The 17,364-nt window shown below is 41.5% G+C and overlaps 1 long non-coding RNA gene across 2 annotated transcripts; it reads right to left on the bottom strand.

Annotated features, from left to right (window-relative positions):
- Nucleotides 1–1,019: 1,019 nt before the first annotated feature.
- On the bottom strand, nucleotides 1,020–15,495 carry LOC117438224 (uncharacterized). 2 transcript variants are annotated; one of them, XR_004550668.1, is made up of 5 exons: nucleotides 15,367–15,495; nucleotides 14,499–14,598; nucleotides 12,994–13,068; nucleotides 3,444–3,586; nucleotides 1,020–2,110 (listed from the first exon to the last, which is right to left on the bottom strand). It is a non-coding gene; the product is annotated as an uncharacterized lncRNA (long non-coding RNA). The 2 variants fall into 2 exon arrangements; XR_004550669.1 differs by lacking the exon at nucleotides 15,367–15,495 and adding an exon at nucleotides 15,225–15,299.
- Nucleotides 15,496–17,364: the final 1,869 nt, after the last annotated feature.

Below are 17,364 nucleotides of genomic sequence, written 5' to 3'. Positions count from 1 at the left end.
CCCACCAGCAAACAAAACCCCAAAACCTTACAAACAAAGCACAAACCACCAAAAAACTCCCATCCAAACTATATCCAATATCCAATTTTGCAATGTAAAAGGCGAGAAACTAAATCTATACAAAGGCTGTTATGGCTTACTTTTGTTTTGCAGGCTCATTATGCAGCACTTGAAAAAATTAAAAAGTGCAGTTTCACCTCTGACCAGCAGATTTAAAAATTTCTCCATTTTCCTTTATCACCATGGGATACTCTTTAGGCAATATATATGAAAGACTTGCCACTTTCAGATTAACACAAGATCAAAATGTACCAGTTAGGATTACACATTCACAGTGCATAAGAAAATACACATGGAAAGAAAAGATTTAACAAGGGTTTATTCACAGGAGTACGTGTAAGTATAGAGGGAAAAATAACCAAACCCAAAACAACCAAAAAAAACCCCAGAACATCAACAGAAAAGCTAAACAAATGAAATGAGAGGATCCAAACCAACTTTCACTCTGTAGCTTTAAACTTTTACCCTTGTGCATTTAGCTACATCACAAAGGGCTATCAACATGCATTAATACGTTGTAGATACCGTACATTACATCCGTTAAACATCTCTAAGATCATGCTGTGAACAGAAAGCATAAAAGTTAATATGTTGAGTGGGAATACGGCACAAATATAGCAATCATGTCATTGACTTCTACAATTGTCTTTATATGTCAACTAACATTTATGTAGGCCTTTAATGGGTCTTACCATGTAACTCTTTTTAGAGATTCTGCTAAAAAATCACTAGCATATAAGCATGCAGAAAGCACATCACACTGACAGCACAGAGGCAAATATCTTTGCACAGTTATATCAGTTTTCCACATTGTGCAGGTTACACACAATACAATATCAATCTTAATCTTAACAGATCCTAGAAAGGTGTTTCAAGGCCATAAATTGTTAACTACATTACTTTATATCTATATTCTTAATAAAAATAAGATCCACAGAATCTCAGAAAAAGGAATTTTAAATGTGGGGCTATATTGAATTAGTAAACTGCAAAACAAGACTGGCACACACACTCTATGTGATGCAAGCATTCTACTTTACCACTAGTTTAAATTACTATGAGTCAGAATACATGTATGAACCCTAAACTGCATGTTAAGAAAAAATTCTTTACACTAGAAATTAAATTAATTAAGTACAATAAACAAATATCTGGTACTTGATTTTTTTTTAATGTAAAAATTAATATGTGAATCTTTCCTTTGAAGTGTCCCTCCCCTTACCCCAAAAGTGAAAGGAATAACTCATTTGGCAGCTTGCAGATTGCTTAATTTTGTCCAAGTTAACTTTTATTAATCCCTGGCAGTGTTCAAGGCCAGGTTGGACAGGGTCTTGGGTGACAAGATCTAGTGGAAGGTGTCCTTGCCCATGGCAGGGGGGTTGGAACTAGATGATCTTAAGGTCCCTTCCAACCCTAACCATTCTATGACTCTATGATTATGAATTTACAACAGGGTTTCTAAGTTGCACACTGCAAATGTCTGCTCCTAATACAGACACAATCTGCATTTTAACTGTACTAACTTAATTTGCTTACTTACTCGTAAACATGCAAATCACCTAGGAATCCCATCAAGCAAGATGAAATAATGTAGAAAACTCTTACTTAAAACAAACAAACAAACAAAAACAACAGAAAAGAAAAAAGAAAGCCTTTTACTGTTTGTGACCCCCATCCTTAGATTTCTTTTATTGTGTGCAAAATAGTTTTCCTCTTTATGTATCCCTATGGTTCAATGATATGGTTCTTATTTTGGTACAGTTCCCCACAATAGTCCAGAATGGGCTGTTTTGTTAATAGTTTTTTTTTCCTTCTTCCTCACATCCAGTGCAGAGTTGTAAAACGAGAAAGATTTCCACCCACAAAGGCTCCAGATGTCAAAACATTTCCCAACATTGACTTAATACAGTGACGGCAACACTTCCCTCCCACCCCACCCAGTAGGGTTGGGATTGTACTCTATTCCCTACTGGTTTACCCTTCCCCCCAGTAAAGGGTAACATTTTCCCTGGGTGCAGAGACTCCCTCATAGTCTCCCAGACTGAAGGACCTATAAAAGAAAAGATAGAGGTATAGTTAAATCTAATCATGAACCTTAACTGACAGATCAGTGCATAAACAAAGAGCTTGTTTTGTCTTTTTTTAAGCAGTAGGTGAAAACTTTTAACTTAAAAAATGAATCTATGACTAGATTTTACCTTTTAAGACTGTTTAAGAAAAGACCCCATTTATACCAGATAAATTATTATTCATGAAAGAGCACTGTATACTTTAAGGCTACACTGACAATTCCACTATGTGGCTAAGCTTAGATTTAAGATAAAAGCAGTCCTATATATTCTAACAAGCTTTTCCTGGTTTAGTACAAGATTATAAGGTAGTTACAACATTGAGAAAAAATATTAACATACCTTCTACTGACCAAACAATTTCGCTTTCAGGTGGATTAAACAAGATAGTCATAGTATCTCCTCAGTACAAGCTGAGGATAAGTGACAGTTTTACCACTTCAGATTCCTCTTCATTAGGATGAAAAATACCTCTTATTTCAGAATTAAAATGCCCTCATTTATCAGCACGTAAATGTTTGAAATTGGTTTAGTTGTAATCCATTATTCAGATAAAAAATGCAATTCTCTTATGTCACTGACTGACTAAACTTTGGCTGACTCTTGTCCATTCAACAACAAAACAGAACTGCATGATTCACACTCATAATTTCAGTACAAAAGTTCTAGAGGAAAGTATCAAATTTATATAAAGATTGAATGAATAAACTTAATTTGCCCTCTCTTTGGGGTAGTATAATAATCTCTTCACAGTATCACACTACTTTACCAGAGGGAACTTTGCTTTATATAGTGTGCACAAATAGCACACAAAGCAAGGTGATATAAGAATACAAGTATTCTAGAATGCACAATCACAATTCTTTGCTGAAGTTGAATCATTCTCCAGACAGAACTGTAACAATACTAAATTGGTGCATAAAGTGGAATGTGGCAATAATAAACACATCAGCCTCCCCAAAACATCAAGCTCTACAGTCAGTACAGTTACAGATTAGCATAACGTCCTTTATTCAGTGCAAAGATCATCTAGTATGTGGTTAGAAATGTATCTGACTCCTCACGGCTAGCATCTTAAATTTGCTTTCCTATTCTAGGGAAATATTCCTGCTTAGACCACATCTGTCATCTACTAATTCATAAGACATAAGGAAGCTTGTGACTTCAGTATGATAGCTTGAGGATTATAATCATAATTTTGCTCATTAAACATAAACAGGCACTTTTTTACACCAACACGTCCGATCTTATCTTGATATACTACTATGAATCTCTCCCCCTCCCCCCCTTAGTAAGGCAGATTTGTGTGGTTACCTCTAATTATGGGACTGCAGCTACAGCACATAAGGTTAAACTCCATAGTAAGCTGCAAGGCGCTCTTTTAAGGGAAGAGGAAACTGGTCAGAGAAACGCCTCCAATTCTCATCTCCAACTTGGTTTTTAAATCCATGCAGAATCTACAAATGTGGGGAGGAGGGCAGAAGTCAAGATAATAATTAAATAGTAGAATCATGATCACAATTTCAAGCAACATATGCAGTAACCCACAAACTGCTGGACTGTGCATCTGTCCATTTGAATTCCCCAGCTTCATATTTTAAAAACTACTAAGAAACAAATGAAGTCTAGTAATGTCTGTCTTAAAGGAAAAAAAAACACCACCCCAAACATTTCAGTTAAGGGTGACATATAGACTATAGCTATGCACTCAAATTAGTATAAAATATATAAATACATACTATATTATACATATATAAAAATATACATATGTGCATATGTATGCCACCACCAATATTTGACAGACCAAATGTCTGTCAATTTCTAGCAAATACAAAAGCATATTGTGAGATCTGTGTTTTTTTCCATGGAACCTGTAGACACCTATTAGTAAAAAGGAAACTATTAAAATCTTTCATGCTTCAAAAGAACAGTTATCTGTTCTTTTAAACACAGTAGTCAAAAGCCAGCATGAAAGGGGAAGAGAAGAAAGAAATGACTGAAAAAAATCTAAGGATCATAGAATCACAGAATGGTTAGGAGTGGAAAGGACCTTAAGATCATCTAGTTCCAATCCCCCTGCCATGAGCAGGGATGCCTCACACTAGACCAGGCTGCTCAAGGCCCTGTCCAACCTGGCCTTCAACACTCTCAGGGGTGGAGCATTCGCAACTTCTCTGGGCAACCTTTTCCAGTGCCTCACTGCCCTCACAGTAAAGAACAACTTCCTTATATCTAACCTGAAGTTCCCCTGTTTAAGTTTAAAATCGTTATCCCTTGTCCTATCACTACAGTCCCTGACGAAGAGTTCCTCTCTGGCATCCTTGTAGGCCCCCTTCAGATATATTCAGGCACAACAAAAGAACCACTTTTTAAAAATCATCTTCCAGTGCAGTTTTAGCAAGTGAGCTTCAGCTAGAGTCTTCAGATATTTTGCTTTCATAAAATGTGATGCAATTAATAGGATATGTATCAGTTGTCAACACTAGCAGCTCATCTACCTGTGCTCTTGGAAGGGGCATTTTCACTCTCAGCTCCAGTGTTGGAAAAACATGCAGCTTAACTAAGGTAATTGTGTATTCAGCTAGCATATAAAGTCACTCTAATGAGGAAGTAATTAAAAAATTTCCATGCCATCATTTGAAGAAAGCTTTGTCTCCTTCCTTGCATGGCAAAAAGTACAGAAGAACACAGTTTAAAAAGAAAGGCTGTCTTTATGCCAAGTGACCAAGAAATACCGCGTTTAGTTTGAATGTGTTAGATCCCACATGGATATCCTGGAAAGAATCTAAAAGCGAGGAGCATGGATTATTAAAGCATGTACTGAATGCTGAAAGACCAGGAGAGAAACACAGAATCATAGAATTGCAGAATGGTTTGGGTTGGAAAGGACCTTAAGATCATCTAGTTCAACCCCCCCTGCCATGGGCAGGGACACATGCCACTAGATCAGGTTGCTCAAGGCCTTGTCCAACGTGGCCTTGAACACTTCCAGGCATGGGGCAGCCACAGCTTCTCTGTGCAACCTGTGCCAGTGTCTCACCACCCTCACAGTAAAGAATTTCTTCCTTATATCCAACATAAAACTCCACTGTTTCACTTTGAGCCTATTGCCCCTTGTCTTATCACTGCAGTCCCTAATGAAGAGCCCCTCTCCGACATCCATGTAGGCCCACTACAGATATTGGAAGGCTGCTATGAGGTTACCATGCAGACTTCTCCAGGCTGCACAGTCCAAATTTTCTCAGCCTGTCTTTGTATGGGAGGTGCTCCAGGCTCTTGATCATCCTCGTGGCCTCCTCTGGACTTGTTCCAACTGTTCTATGGGGTCTCACAAGAGCAGAGTAGAGGGGAGGGATCACCTCCTTTGACCCGCTGGTCATGCTTCTTTTGATGCAGCCCAGAATACGGTTGGTTTCTGGGCTGCGAGCGCACACTGAAGCCAGCTCACGTTCAGTTTCTCATCAACCACCACCCCCAAGTCCTTCTCCACCCAACCTGTAGCTGTGCCTGGGATTGCCTCAACCCAGGTGTAGGACCTTCCACTTCACATTGTTGAACTTCATGAGGTTGGCATTGGCCCACCTTGTTTAGAGACAAGGATGTCATGCAGGAGAGTGCCAAACTCTTTGCACAAGTCCAGGTAGACATCAGTGGCTCTGCCCCTAGCCATCTCTTCTGTAGCCCCATAGCAGAAGGTCACCAAATTGGTCAGGCATGATTTGCCCTTAGTGAAGACATGTTGGCTGCCACCAACCACCTCATTGTTTTTCGTGTGTATGGTTTCCAGGAGAAACTGCTCTGTGATCCTGCCAGGCACAGAGGTGAGACTGACTGGTCTGTAGTTTCCCGGGTCTTCAAATTTCCATTTTTAAAAATGGGGGACATATTTCCCTTTTACCAGTCGCTGGGAACTTCCCCTCACTACTGTGATTTTTCAAATATGATGAACAGTGGCTTAGCAAATTCATCCTCCAGTTTCCTCAGGACCCACTTGCTGAGGGGGGTGGCTTGAGAAAGGACGCCTGTGGCACCGGAGCGGAGCCAGGGGAGATCAGTGTCCAGAAGCCTCACCACAGAGCGACAAGAGCCACTGAGGAGGGAGCCTCAAGTCCTCGACAGGACTTGCAAAGAGCTCAGCTCCCGCGAGGAGGAGGCTCACCGGGGGCGGAGACAGGAGGAGTGGCACCAACTGTGAGTGGTTAAAAATCTACACAGGGAGCGCGGCGAACAGAGCAGGCAAACAGAGCGGGTCGAGGCAGTTTGTGCAGCAGTTCTCGCGGGCAGGCGAGCGGGATGGTGAACACTCGCCGTATGAGCAGGGTCCGGTCTGGGAGCTCTGCCCCGGCCGCCCCGGTGGTGGCCAGCGTAGGCATCCAGACAGAGCCGGTAAATGAGGAGGTTGCGGTGCAGAGCTCGGAGTGTAGAGAGTGCCTGCACTGGTCTTGTGAGGGAAAGGTGCAGAATGAGCAGGGCTGCGCTCGCTGCTCCCAGATGGAGGTCCTCCTCCAGCAGGTGGCTGAGCTATGGGATGTTGTCAGTAAGCTGCAAGATGTCAGGGAAGCTGAGAGGAATTAAAAGCAAGGGGCTTCCTCCTAAATCTGCTGTACCCACCCAGAGCTGCTTTGCTGTCCTGCAAGGGGCTGATGAGGAAATGCACTTGCATCAGAAACAGTCGGCTGGTGCACTGGTACAGAAGATAGGTACTGGTGCCGCCAGGAAAAAGCGGTGGGTTGTAGTAGTAGGGGGACTCTGCCTTGAAAGGGACAGAAGCGCTCAATCTGTCGGCCTGACCCGGTCGCAAGGGAGGTGTGTTGCCTACCTGGGGCACGGATCAGGGATGTTGCGGAGAGGCTGCCTGCTCTAGTAAGTCCCACGGACTATTACCCGCTTCTAGTGATACATGTGGGTGCTAGGGATATAGATAGTAGTAGCCTGAGGAGTATAAAGAAGGACTACAGAGCTCTGGGAAAGGTGGTCAGGGGTTCTGGAGCTCAGATAGTCTGTTCGACAATTCTCCAGGACACAGGGGAGGACCTTCCAAAGGCAAGGAGGATTGGACAGGTTAATAAATGGTTAAAAGGGTGGTGTCATAGTCAAGGGTTTGGGTGTCTTGAACATGGGGCCCAAATTTGTAGGCCAGGCCTACTGGGAGCTGATGGAGCTGCTCTGATAAAGAAAGGGAAGAGTGGTTTTGCTGGGAGGCTTGCCAGACTTGTCAAGGATGCTTTAAACTAGTTGTGTTGGGGGAGGGGAGCATCATTCCATCCCAACACACCCAGTCAGTTGCCAGCACCTATAATAAATACTTTGAGCAATGTAGTGATATCCTAGCTGCTCCAGCCTCTGAGCTGGCTTCATTTGGAGCTCGGCTCAGATGCCTCTATACATACGCCCGTAGCATGGGGAACAAACAAGAGGAATTAGAGATGTGGGCACATCTGCGGGGCTATGATATAATAGGCATCACCGAAACATGGTGGGATGGCTCCTTTGACTGGACTGTTGGAATGGAAGGTTATAGGCTTTTTAGAAAAAACAGGCACGGTAGAAGGGAAGGGGGAGTTGCCCTTTATGTTAGGGATAGGCTGGAGAGTATGGAACTCTCCCTGGGGACAAGTGATCAGTTAACAGAAAGTTTGTGGGTCAGGTTTAAGGGGAAATCGGTGATGGGACACATTACTGTGCGGATATGTTACAGACCGCCTGATCAAGAGGAACCTGTGGATGAAGAACTCTACGGACAAATAGGAAAAGCCTCACACTCTCAGGCCCTTGTTCTCATGGGGGACTTCAACCACCCTGACATCTGTTGGGGCAACGGTATGGCCCGGCACAAGCAATCCAAGAGGTTTCTTGATTCTGTGAAAGACAACTTCCTTCTGCAAGCAATAAATGAGCAGACGAGTAGAGGTGCCCTGCTTGACCTCGTGCTCACCAACAGGGAAGGGCTCATTGGAAATGTGACTCTCCAGGGAAGTCTTGGATGCAGTGATCATGAGATGGTCGAATTTGAGGTCCTCAAGACAGTGAGGAGAGCATGCAGTAAGCTCACTGCCCTGGACTTCAAGAGAGCTGACTTTGGCCTCTTCAGGAACCTGCTTAGCAAGGTTTTATGGGATATAGCCCTAGAGGGCAAGGGGGCCCAAGACTCTTGGTTAACATTCAAGGATCACCTGCTACCAGCTCAGGAGTGTTGCATCCTGACTAGAAGGAAGTGCAGCAGGAGTGCCTGGAGACCTCCTTGGATGGATAAGGAGCTGCTGAGAAAAAATTCACAGGAAAAAAGAGTCTTATAAAAGGTGGAAACAAGGACAGGTGGCCTGGGATGAATACAGGGATGTTGTCAGGGTAGTTAGGGACCAAGTTAAGAAAGCTAAGGCACAATAGGAGCTAAACTTGGCAAGGGATGTTAAAGATAATAGGAAGGGATTTTATAGGTATGTTGTGGCTAAAAAACAGACTAAGGACAATGTCGGCCCCCTCCAGAAGCTTTTGGGAGAACTGGCTACACAGGACTTGGAGAAGGCTGAGGTTCTGAATGGCTTCTTTGCCTTAGTCTTCACTGGCAAAGGCTCTGACTGCAGCACCCGAGTCTTGGAAGGCGGATGCAGGGACTGTGAAAACCTAGACCTTGGGCCCACTGTACATGAGGATCTGGTTCGAGACCATCTTAAGAACGTGAATGTACACAAGTCCATGGGCCCTGATGATATCCATCCGTGGGTCCTAAAGGAGCTGGCGACTGATGTTGCAAAGCCACTGGAACCTGAAAAAAGGGAAATATAACCCTCATTTTCAAGAAGGGGGAAATGGATGACCCGGGGAATTACAGACCAGTCAGTCTCTGAATTACAGGAATTACAGACAGTCTCCCCTCTGTGCCTGGCAAAATCTGGGAGCAGATTCTCCTAGAAGGCATGCTAGGGCATATGAAAAACAACAAGGTACTTGGTGACAGCCAGCATGGCTTTACTAGAAGAAAATCCTGCCTGACCAATTTGGTGGCCTTCTATGGTGGGGCTACAAAAGTGATGGACAGGGGTGGAGCAGTTGATGTCATCTACCCGGACTTGTGTAAAGAGTTCAACACTGTCCCACATGACATCCTTGTCTCTAAATTGGAGTGTCATCAATTTGATAGGTGGACCACTCGGTGGATAAAGAAATGGCTGGATGGTCGCACTCAAAGAGTTGTGGTCAACGGTTCAATGTCCAGCTGGAGATCAGTAACGAGTGGTGTCCCTCAGGGATCGGTGTTGGGACCGGTCTTGTTTAATATCTTTGTCGCTGACATGGACAATGGAATTGAGTGTGCCCTCAGCAAGTTTGCTGATGACACCAAGCTTTGTGGCTCTGTTGATATGCTAGAGGGAACGAATGCCATTCAGAGGGACCTTGACACACTTGTGAGGTGGGCTGATGCCAACCTCATGAAGTTTAACCATGCCAAGTGCAAGGTCCTACACCTGGGTCGGAGCAATCCCAGGCACAGCTACAGGTTGGGCAAAAAGGAAATTCATGGTAGTCCTATGGAGAAGGACTTGGGGGTGTTAGAAAATGAACATGAGCTGGCAGTGTGCACTCACAGCCCAGAAAGCCCACCATATTTTGGGCTGCATCAAAAGGAGCGTGACCAGCAGGTCAAAGGAGGTGATCCTGCCCCACTACTCTGCCCTTGTCAGATCTCACTTGGAGTATTGTGTGCAGTTCTGGTGTCCTTGACATAAAAAGGACATGGTACTGTTAGAACAAGTCCAGAGGAGGGCCACGAGGATGATCAGGGTACTGGAGCACCTCCCATATGAAGACAGGCTGAGAAAGTTGGGGCTGTTCAGCCTGGAGAAGAGAAGGCTGCGTGGAGACCTCATAGCAGCCTTCCAGTATCTGAAGGGGGCCTACAGGGATGCTGGTGAGGGAGTATTCATTAGGGACTGTAGTGATAGGACAAGGGGTAATGAATTGAAACTCAAACAGCAGAGGTTTAGAGTGGATATAAGGAAGAAATTTTTTACTGTTAGGGTGGTGAGGTACTGGAGTGGGTTGCCCAGGGAGGTAGTGAATGCTCCATCCCAGTCAGTGTTCAAGGCCAGGTTGGATGAAGCCTTGGGTGATATGGTTTAGTTTGAGGTGTCCCTGCCCATGGCAGGGGGGTTGGAACTAGATGATCTTGAGGTCCTTTCCAATCCTAACTATTCTATGATTCTATGAATTTCATCTGGTCCCTTGGACTTGTGCACATACAGGTTCCTTGGATGATCTTGAACCTTATCCTCTCCTACAATGGGCTTAAGGCCTTCACTCTCTTAGTCCATGCATATGTCTTTCATGACATGTAGTCATCATGAATTCACCAAGGGTAAATCTTGCTTGACCAATCTAATAGCCTTTTATGATGACATGGCAGGATGGGTCAACAAGGGGAGAGCAGTGGATGTTATCTACCTTGACTTCAGCAAGGCTTTTGACACTGTCTCCCATAACATTCTCGTAGGTAAAGTTAGTAAATGTGGGTTAGATGAATGGACACTGAGGTGGATTGAAAACTGGCTGTATGGCACACTTTGGAGGGTTGTGATCAGTGGAGTAGTATCCAGTCATTGGCCTGCAGTCAGTGGTGTTCCCCAGGGATCAATACTGGGTCCAGTCTTATTTAATTTGCTTATCAATGACTTAGATGAAGGGCTAGAGTGTACACTCATCAAGTTGGCTGATGATACGAAGCTGGGGGGAGTGGCTGATACACCTGAAGGCTGTGCTACCATTCAGTGGGACCTTGATAGGCTGGAGAATTGGGTGGAGAAAAACCTCAGGAGGCTCAAGAAGGGCAAGTGTAGGGTACTACACCTGGGGAAGAATAACCCCAAGTATCAGTACAGGTTGGGGGCTGACCTAGTAGAGAGCAGTTCTGCCCTTTTGTCCAGGAAGGCCAAGAGTATCCCGGGGTGCATTGGGAGGAGTGTGGCCAGCAGGTCAAGGGAGGTGATCCTCCCCCTCTACTTGACCCTGATGAGGCCACATCTGAAGTACTGTGTCCAGCTCTGGGCTCCTCAGTACAAGAAAGACAAGGAGCTGCTGGAGAGGGTCCAGCAGAGGGCCACAAGGATGATCAGGGGTCTGAAGCATCTCTCTTATGAGGAGAGACTGCAGGAGCTGGGCCTGCTTAGTCTAGTGAAGAGCAGACAGAGAGGGGATCTCATTAATGCATATAAATATCTCAGAGGTGGGTGCCAGGAGGATGATGCCATACTCTTTTCAGTGGTGCCCAGTGACAGGACGAGGAGCAATGGCCATAAAGTAAAACACAAAAAGTTTCACCTCAACATGAGGAAGAAATTCTTTACGTTGAGGGTGGCAGAGCACTGGAACAGGCTGCCTAGGGGGTTGTGGACTCTCCCTCTGCGAAGACATTCAAAACCCACCCACACATGTTCCTGTGCAACCTGGTCTAGGTGTTCCTTCCTTGGCAGGGGGGTTGGACTAGAATAGGCTAATTATTAATTAGGCTAACCCTAATAGGCTGAACCCATGACAATGATCTCCAGAGATCCCTTCCAACACTACTGGTTCTGTGATTCTTTGATGTACTGAAACTGCTTTGGATAATCACCACAGACAGCACCCTGGAATTTCCTTTAGGCTCATATTTCCTGTTTCCTTCTGCTGATGTAGAGTATGAGAATACTCACAGCTATGCCTTTCCTGTTCCTGATGTTCCTTTGAAGCTTTGCAGATAACTAGTCCCCTAACTAGGATAGTGAGATTTTTGTGTTTTCTACTCAAGATGGGATTCAAATTTCTGTCTTCTTTTCTGATCTGCACACTTGGCAATGAGGAGAAAGTGCTAATATTGACCCATGAGTCGTACTTAGAAATACGCTCCGTTTTAGCTTTAAGAGGGTGTCAAGGTTTAGGGTTAAAGGTTGGACCAGATGATTCTTGAGGTCCCTTCAAACCTGGTATTCTATGAATTATTAACTTTTTACATGCATCCTTCTTAAACAGAGATTTCATTTTATGACATATGATGGGAGCCACGCTACTGAACAGTAACAGCATTTGTTCATGAAACTGAAATTTTTTTTTCCTGGTTTTTAACCTAAGACAGTAGGGCGCAAACAACATATTATTTTGAGTGTTTAGGGGTTTTTTTTGTTTGTTTATGCACGGGAAACAGTCTTTTTGCTTAAATTCTATTGAGTTTGTCTAGGGGTGTATTCTTTGCTATCACTGTACGTTAGTTTCTTGAAGACTTGCTTCTCCAAGAGGGATTCTGAAGAGGGTTAAGCAATCCCAAAAAAATCTTATTTTCAGCTGAAGCAAGATAAACGGATCAGGAAAGCACTGGAAGAAGCTGTGAATGCTCCATCCCTGGCAGTGTTCAAGGCCAGGTTGGATGGGGCCTTGAGCAACATGGTCTAGTGTGAGGCGTTCCTGCCCATGGCAGGGGGGTTAGAACTAGATGATCCTAAGGTCCTTTCCAACCATTCCATGATTTGCAATTTTCTAGATGTTCTTCAAAAAAAAGGAGGCATAAACCCCCCCTATTCTTCCAAATGCAGTCAAAACGTAGTAGGCAGGACATTATGAAAATATCTTTGAGGATGATTATCCTTTCAAATAAGATCCCAAGCAAGCTTTTAAACACTGTTGAAAACAATTTTTGAATAACCTGAAAGCACGTAAAAACAATATAGGTAAAAATTCAGATTTTTTAAATGAAGCTTTGTCTGAAAATTTATGCCTTTGCAAGAAAGCCTTCATGACCACAAGTACAGTAAGTGCTAATAGTGGAAATAGAAAGCAACAAAGAAACAGGATCCAAAACAATTGTAGTTCAGATATACTGTCATACTAGAAACATTACCTTACAGAACATGTCTCGGAGATCATCTTTTGGGCTAATCCATGATGCAACAGCATCACAAAAAAAAATAAAGTCCTAAAAGATTAAGCAATCATATTGGTTAGAAACCTCAATTTATAGGTTTGAACACATTGCTTGATGTTTGTTCTATGAACTATGCAGGTTATTTGATCCTAATTCACAACTGCTTTTGGTTTTATGGCTTTATTTTGCAATTAATTCAGACAATAATGGTAATTTATTGTATGCTTAAGTGTATGGAAATAGAAATAGCTGAGTGTAGGAATAGCTTTGTTTAATCAGGTTTTTGATTAAATAAAACCACAGTTCAGAAAAATCCCATATCGAACAAACACCTCCTCCCCTCCCACACCATACTTGTCTTAATTCTTTCGGTAGACATACTGAGTTTGAGAATCATCTTAATAACAATCAACAAGTGCAAGACCACACTTGCAATTCACTCTCATGCATTTCCAGTGCTGTATTTCTTTCTGCAGAGCCAGAAGCTGTTTCTGGGATACACATAGTGTTTATCATACAGGTTCAAAACTAAAGCCACTCCAAAATCCCGATGTTTATTTCATCTGTCGTCATGCATTGCCTCCTCCTATACCATTAAAACATCAGTCTTAATGATTAAGTTGATAATGCACATGTTTTTGGATAGGAAGTGAAGAGGACAACTACCATAGGAGCTGGGATTATGATGACAGTCTTTAATTACTCTCTCCCTTTAAGCTGTGTGAAAGAACAAATGGACAGCAGGAGGAAAATGCTAAGTACAAAATAAGGGATAAGTGAAATGAACTGAAAAATTCAAAACATGATAGAGGATCAATTCTTGTGTTTCGGGAAGGATTCCAGGCAGAGGAGAGGGAAATTCACTTTCATTTCCCTCTTAGAAAATATGACATTGGTATAGCGTTATTTTGGAGCTGCAGAGACTCATACGCTGTCCCTGAGATGTACCATTTATTTTAAAGAGATGCACCTTCCTTGTTGTATTGACTATTCAGGCAATATATCCAAAGTTGAAACAAAATCTTCCCTACCTAAGTTTTAAGAATGAAGGGGTGGTTATTGCTTGTGTTCTGTTTCTTTTTTTTTAAAAGCCTAGATCGCACCTGAAAAATAGGTTTTAGTATGTCAACTTTTGCCTTGTATTTTCATACATATCCTCAACATAGAAAAGATTGACAGATGTATCAAAATACAGTCAAAGTCCATTGTTTATATATTCTTTGTAAGTAAAAGGCAAAAAATTAATTTAACAATACTGTCCTTTCCGTAAGTGATAATTACTGAAGCAGAAATCCTGAAGTATCATGATATGTATAATATAAAATATAAACACATTGGCATCCTTGACATCAAAAAAGCAGCTACAGCATGTACTACAAGGAAACAACATCAAGCTAGATTGTTTTGTACTCCATATACAGCTCTCACTAAATTTTACATGAAGAAAGAAAAAAAGTTAAGATATATTTATTTAATCTTACTTGGACTACTCCACTGGGATTGACCGAGATCATGGTACATATCCCACGGAATGCTGAATCCTTTTCTTCATTGTCTCTTATGTTTCGCAGAGAAGTGCACCTAGGGTTGGAAAGCAAAACTTAGCTAATTCTATTACTTTTTCATTCTATCAAGTCAGAACTAGATGACAGTATTTGATGGAATAAGTCACACTGATAAGATTATCTGAAATACTATTTTGAACACTTAGAAAGATACTTGATGCACAGTCTTTACTAGTATATTCCCATTAGGTATCATCTCCAGAATCTTGCTTTCCTGTTGTGCTATATGCAGTTAGGAAGTGTGACCTGTATTCCATTAAATACAAAAGAAACATGTATATGAAATATTTATAGAAACTATCATTATTAAAAGCAGAACGTATAATGCTATCACAGTGTGAATTATGTCAGATATCACTTACAGAACAGTTATTTAACTTTTACAGCAGCAAGCAAGCTACTTTATACATAGCAAGTCTAGAAACATATTCCTTGCAGCAATTCAAGCCTCAGACTGAAGTAATACACAGTTTAAATTTTACAGTATTTGCATGCATTGTGTTATCATTCTGGTGGATTTTAAAATGCTCTTTTGTAGTCAAGCTTTAACACACAAGCATGTGACAATCTTATCCCATGCATAAATTAGTTGTTAGCCACAACATAAGGAATATATGACATTGCTACTAAAAACTCACAAACCTGATAGGACAAGATTAGTCACATGGTTGGCAATGACTAAGGATTGAGATTTTGTAACCAACCGAAAATATATCTAAAAGTGAGACAGAAGAAAGAAAGTGAAGAAAAATGAATTAAAAAATAAAGATTTAATAATACACACCAGGGTCTTATAAACTGCTGTAGCACGGGGGCCACTTCTTGAGGACAAACGTAACCAAGACGACCAATTGTTATTGCTAAGGTAATGCAATCACGGTTATACACCACCAAACGCCAACCAAGACATGAGCAAATGAGTGGGGAGGAGAAAAAAATAAAGAAAAAACAACAAATAACTCAGAAACAGAAGCCAACAGAATCTGTGTATGATAGTAAACATAAGATTTCACCAGTGCTGTTTATTTCCACCCCCTAAATTAGAGGCAGCAATGTATATGGTATACTTTCCAGGGTAAAAGAGAAATTAAAGAAGAAAATGAGATCGATAACACCAAAATCCACAATTTAAAATCTTTCTGATGTAATCAGTCACTCTGCCATCTTCAGAATCATTTCTTACAGTAAATTTACCTACCATACACTTCAAAATTTTAAATAAAAAGTACTATTATGGATACTCTTGACAGAAAGGAATTAAGCATTTTCAGTTTTAGTAGTAAGTAGTCCTAAGCATTTTACTTTTTCAGTACTTTGAAATCAGGATTTTAATAGGCTTACTATCTATCAGTAAAAATACATTTATACATACTTTTACATTGAATATATTGTGGTCTATCTAATACACTATAAATAGATTAAACACTTCTCTAAGAGCACCAAATATTTGTTTTCTTCATAATCTTGTAGAGATTTTTAAGTGGTCACTAACTCACAGCAACTGACTGCAGAAAATTAATTCTTTAATCCCAATATTTCTCCTGTTCAGAAAAAGCTTCCTCAAGAAAGTTATATAAGAATCTTTTTATACAAAAGCACAAGGACACATGACAAACAAAACTGCTTCTTTGCATGATTAAGTAGTGTTGTCTTTTGTTCTAAGGGAGACTGGATAAAATATCATCATGCAAACATGTTTTAATGGTGCTTGCTCAACTCATGAAAGATTAATCTTTAGGAAAAGGAGAAGGTAGGAATAATGTATCAGGATTACTTGAAGCAAAATACACGAATAACACTAAAATCCAGCAGATTTATATGAAGCAAAGAAAGGAAACCTGCATTCAAGGGACATACTACGCAACACTAATTAACAGGCATTTGTGAAAAGTTTCATGAAACATGCAATAAAGCAGGTGATGCTTTCTCCAATAAAAGTTTAATGTAGGAAATACTAGCAGTTTGAAATGTACTCATTCCATGAAAGCTGTGGCTCACTGGTAATGTACTATTTTGCCCAGACATTATAAAATTTCAATATGCTGTTTTTTAAACTTTTGGCAGATCTAACTTATAAAACTGTATTTGAAGTGGCACTTTCAAATGAAAATACACTTTCAAGGTTTATCTGTAAGTTCTCACAGGTCTTTACAAGGAGTGTGCTTGTGGAATCCCATATATGTGTGTGTGTGTTTGTGATGAGGGCAGATGGTGTTCTGTATATTCAGATTAACCACAACAATATCAATAATATTGCATCTTCTGTCTTTATGTGAACAAAGTACTACCTGACAAATAAATCTTACTATCTTTAATGTCAAAAATCCCATAACCTCTCAATCTTTTGAAGTATTGGGGCAGTTTGTAACCTGGGGATAAATCCAAGACTTGGAGGAACAGTTCGGTTGAAACAAGAACTGCTAACTGAAAAAGCAAGAGGGGAAATGCAACCATAAGCTCTATCAGCCATCACCTAAGCAGCATCATGGTGACAGAGAGAACAAAAAAAAGGGTAATGATGGAGCAAACTTCTTGACTGTTAACACTGTGCAGTCTATTTCTGCAGCTGCTTCACATTCCCTTTGCATCAGAATGCTTCTGCTTTAAGGAATCACTTTAACCTGTTTACTTCTCAAGAAATTATAACCTGGGAGAGGAGGTATATTTGTGCCCTCCTACCTACAGGTCCATGGTGGCTGCCTGCAAAGTTTGTCAAGCCTTGCCATGAGCTGGACAGAGGAGTGGAAGAACTCGAAGCATCAGCTACAGGAGCTGACCGTGA

Source organism: Melopsittacus undulatus (genome assembly GCF_012275295.1).
Source record: "Melopsittacus undulatus isolate bMelUnd1 chromosome W unlocalized genomic scaffold, bMelUnd1.mat.Z SUPER_W_unloc_2, whole genome shotgun sequence".
Classification (NCBI taxonomy): Eukaryota; Metazoa; Chordata; class Aves; order Psittaciformes; family Psittaculidae; genus Melopsittacus; species Melopsittacus undulatus.
Note: the sequence above shows the minus strand (reverse complement) of the source record. Positions and strands in the feature narration are given on the sequence as shown.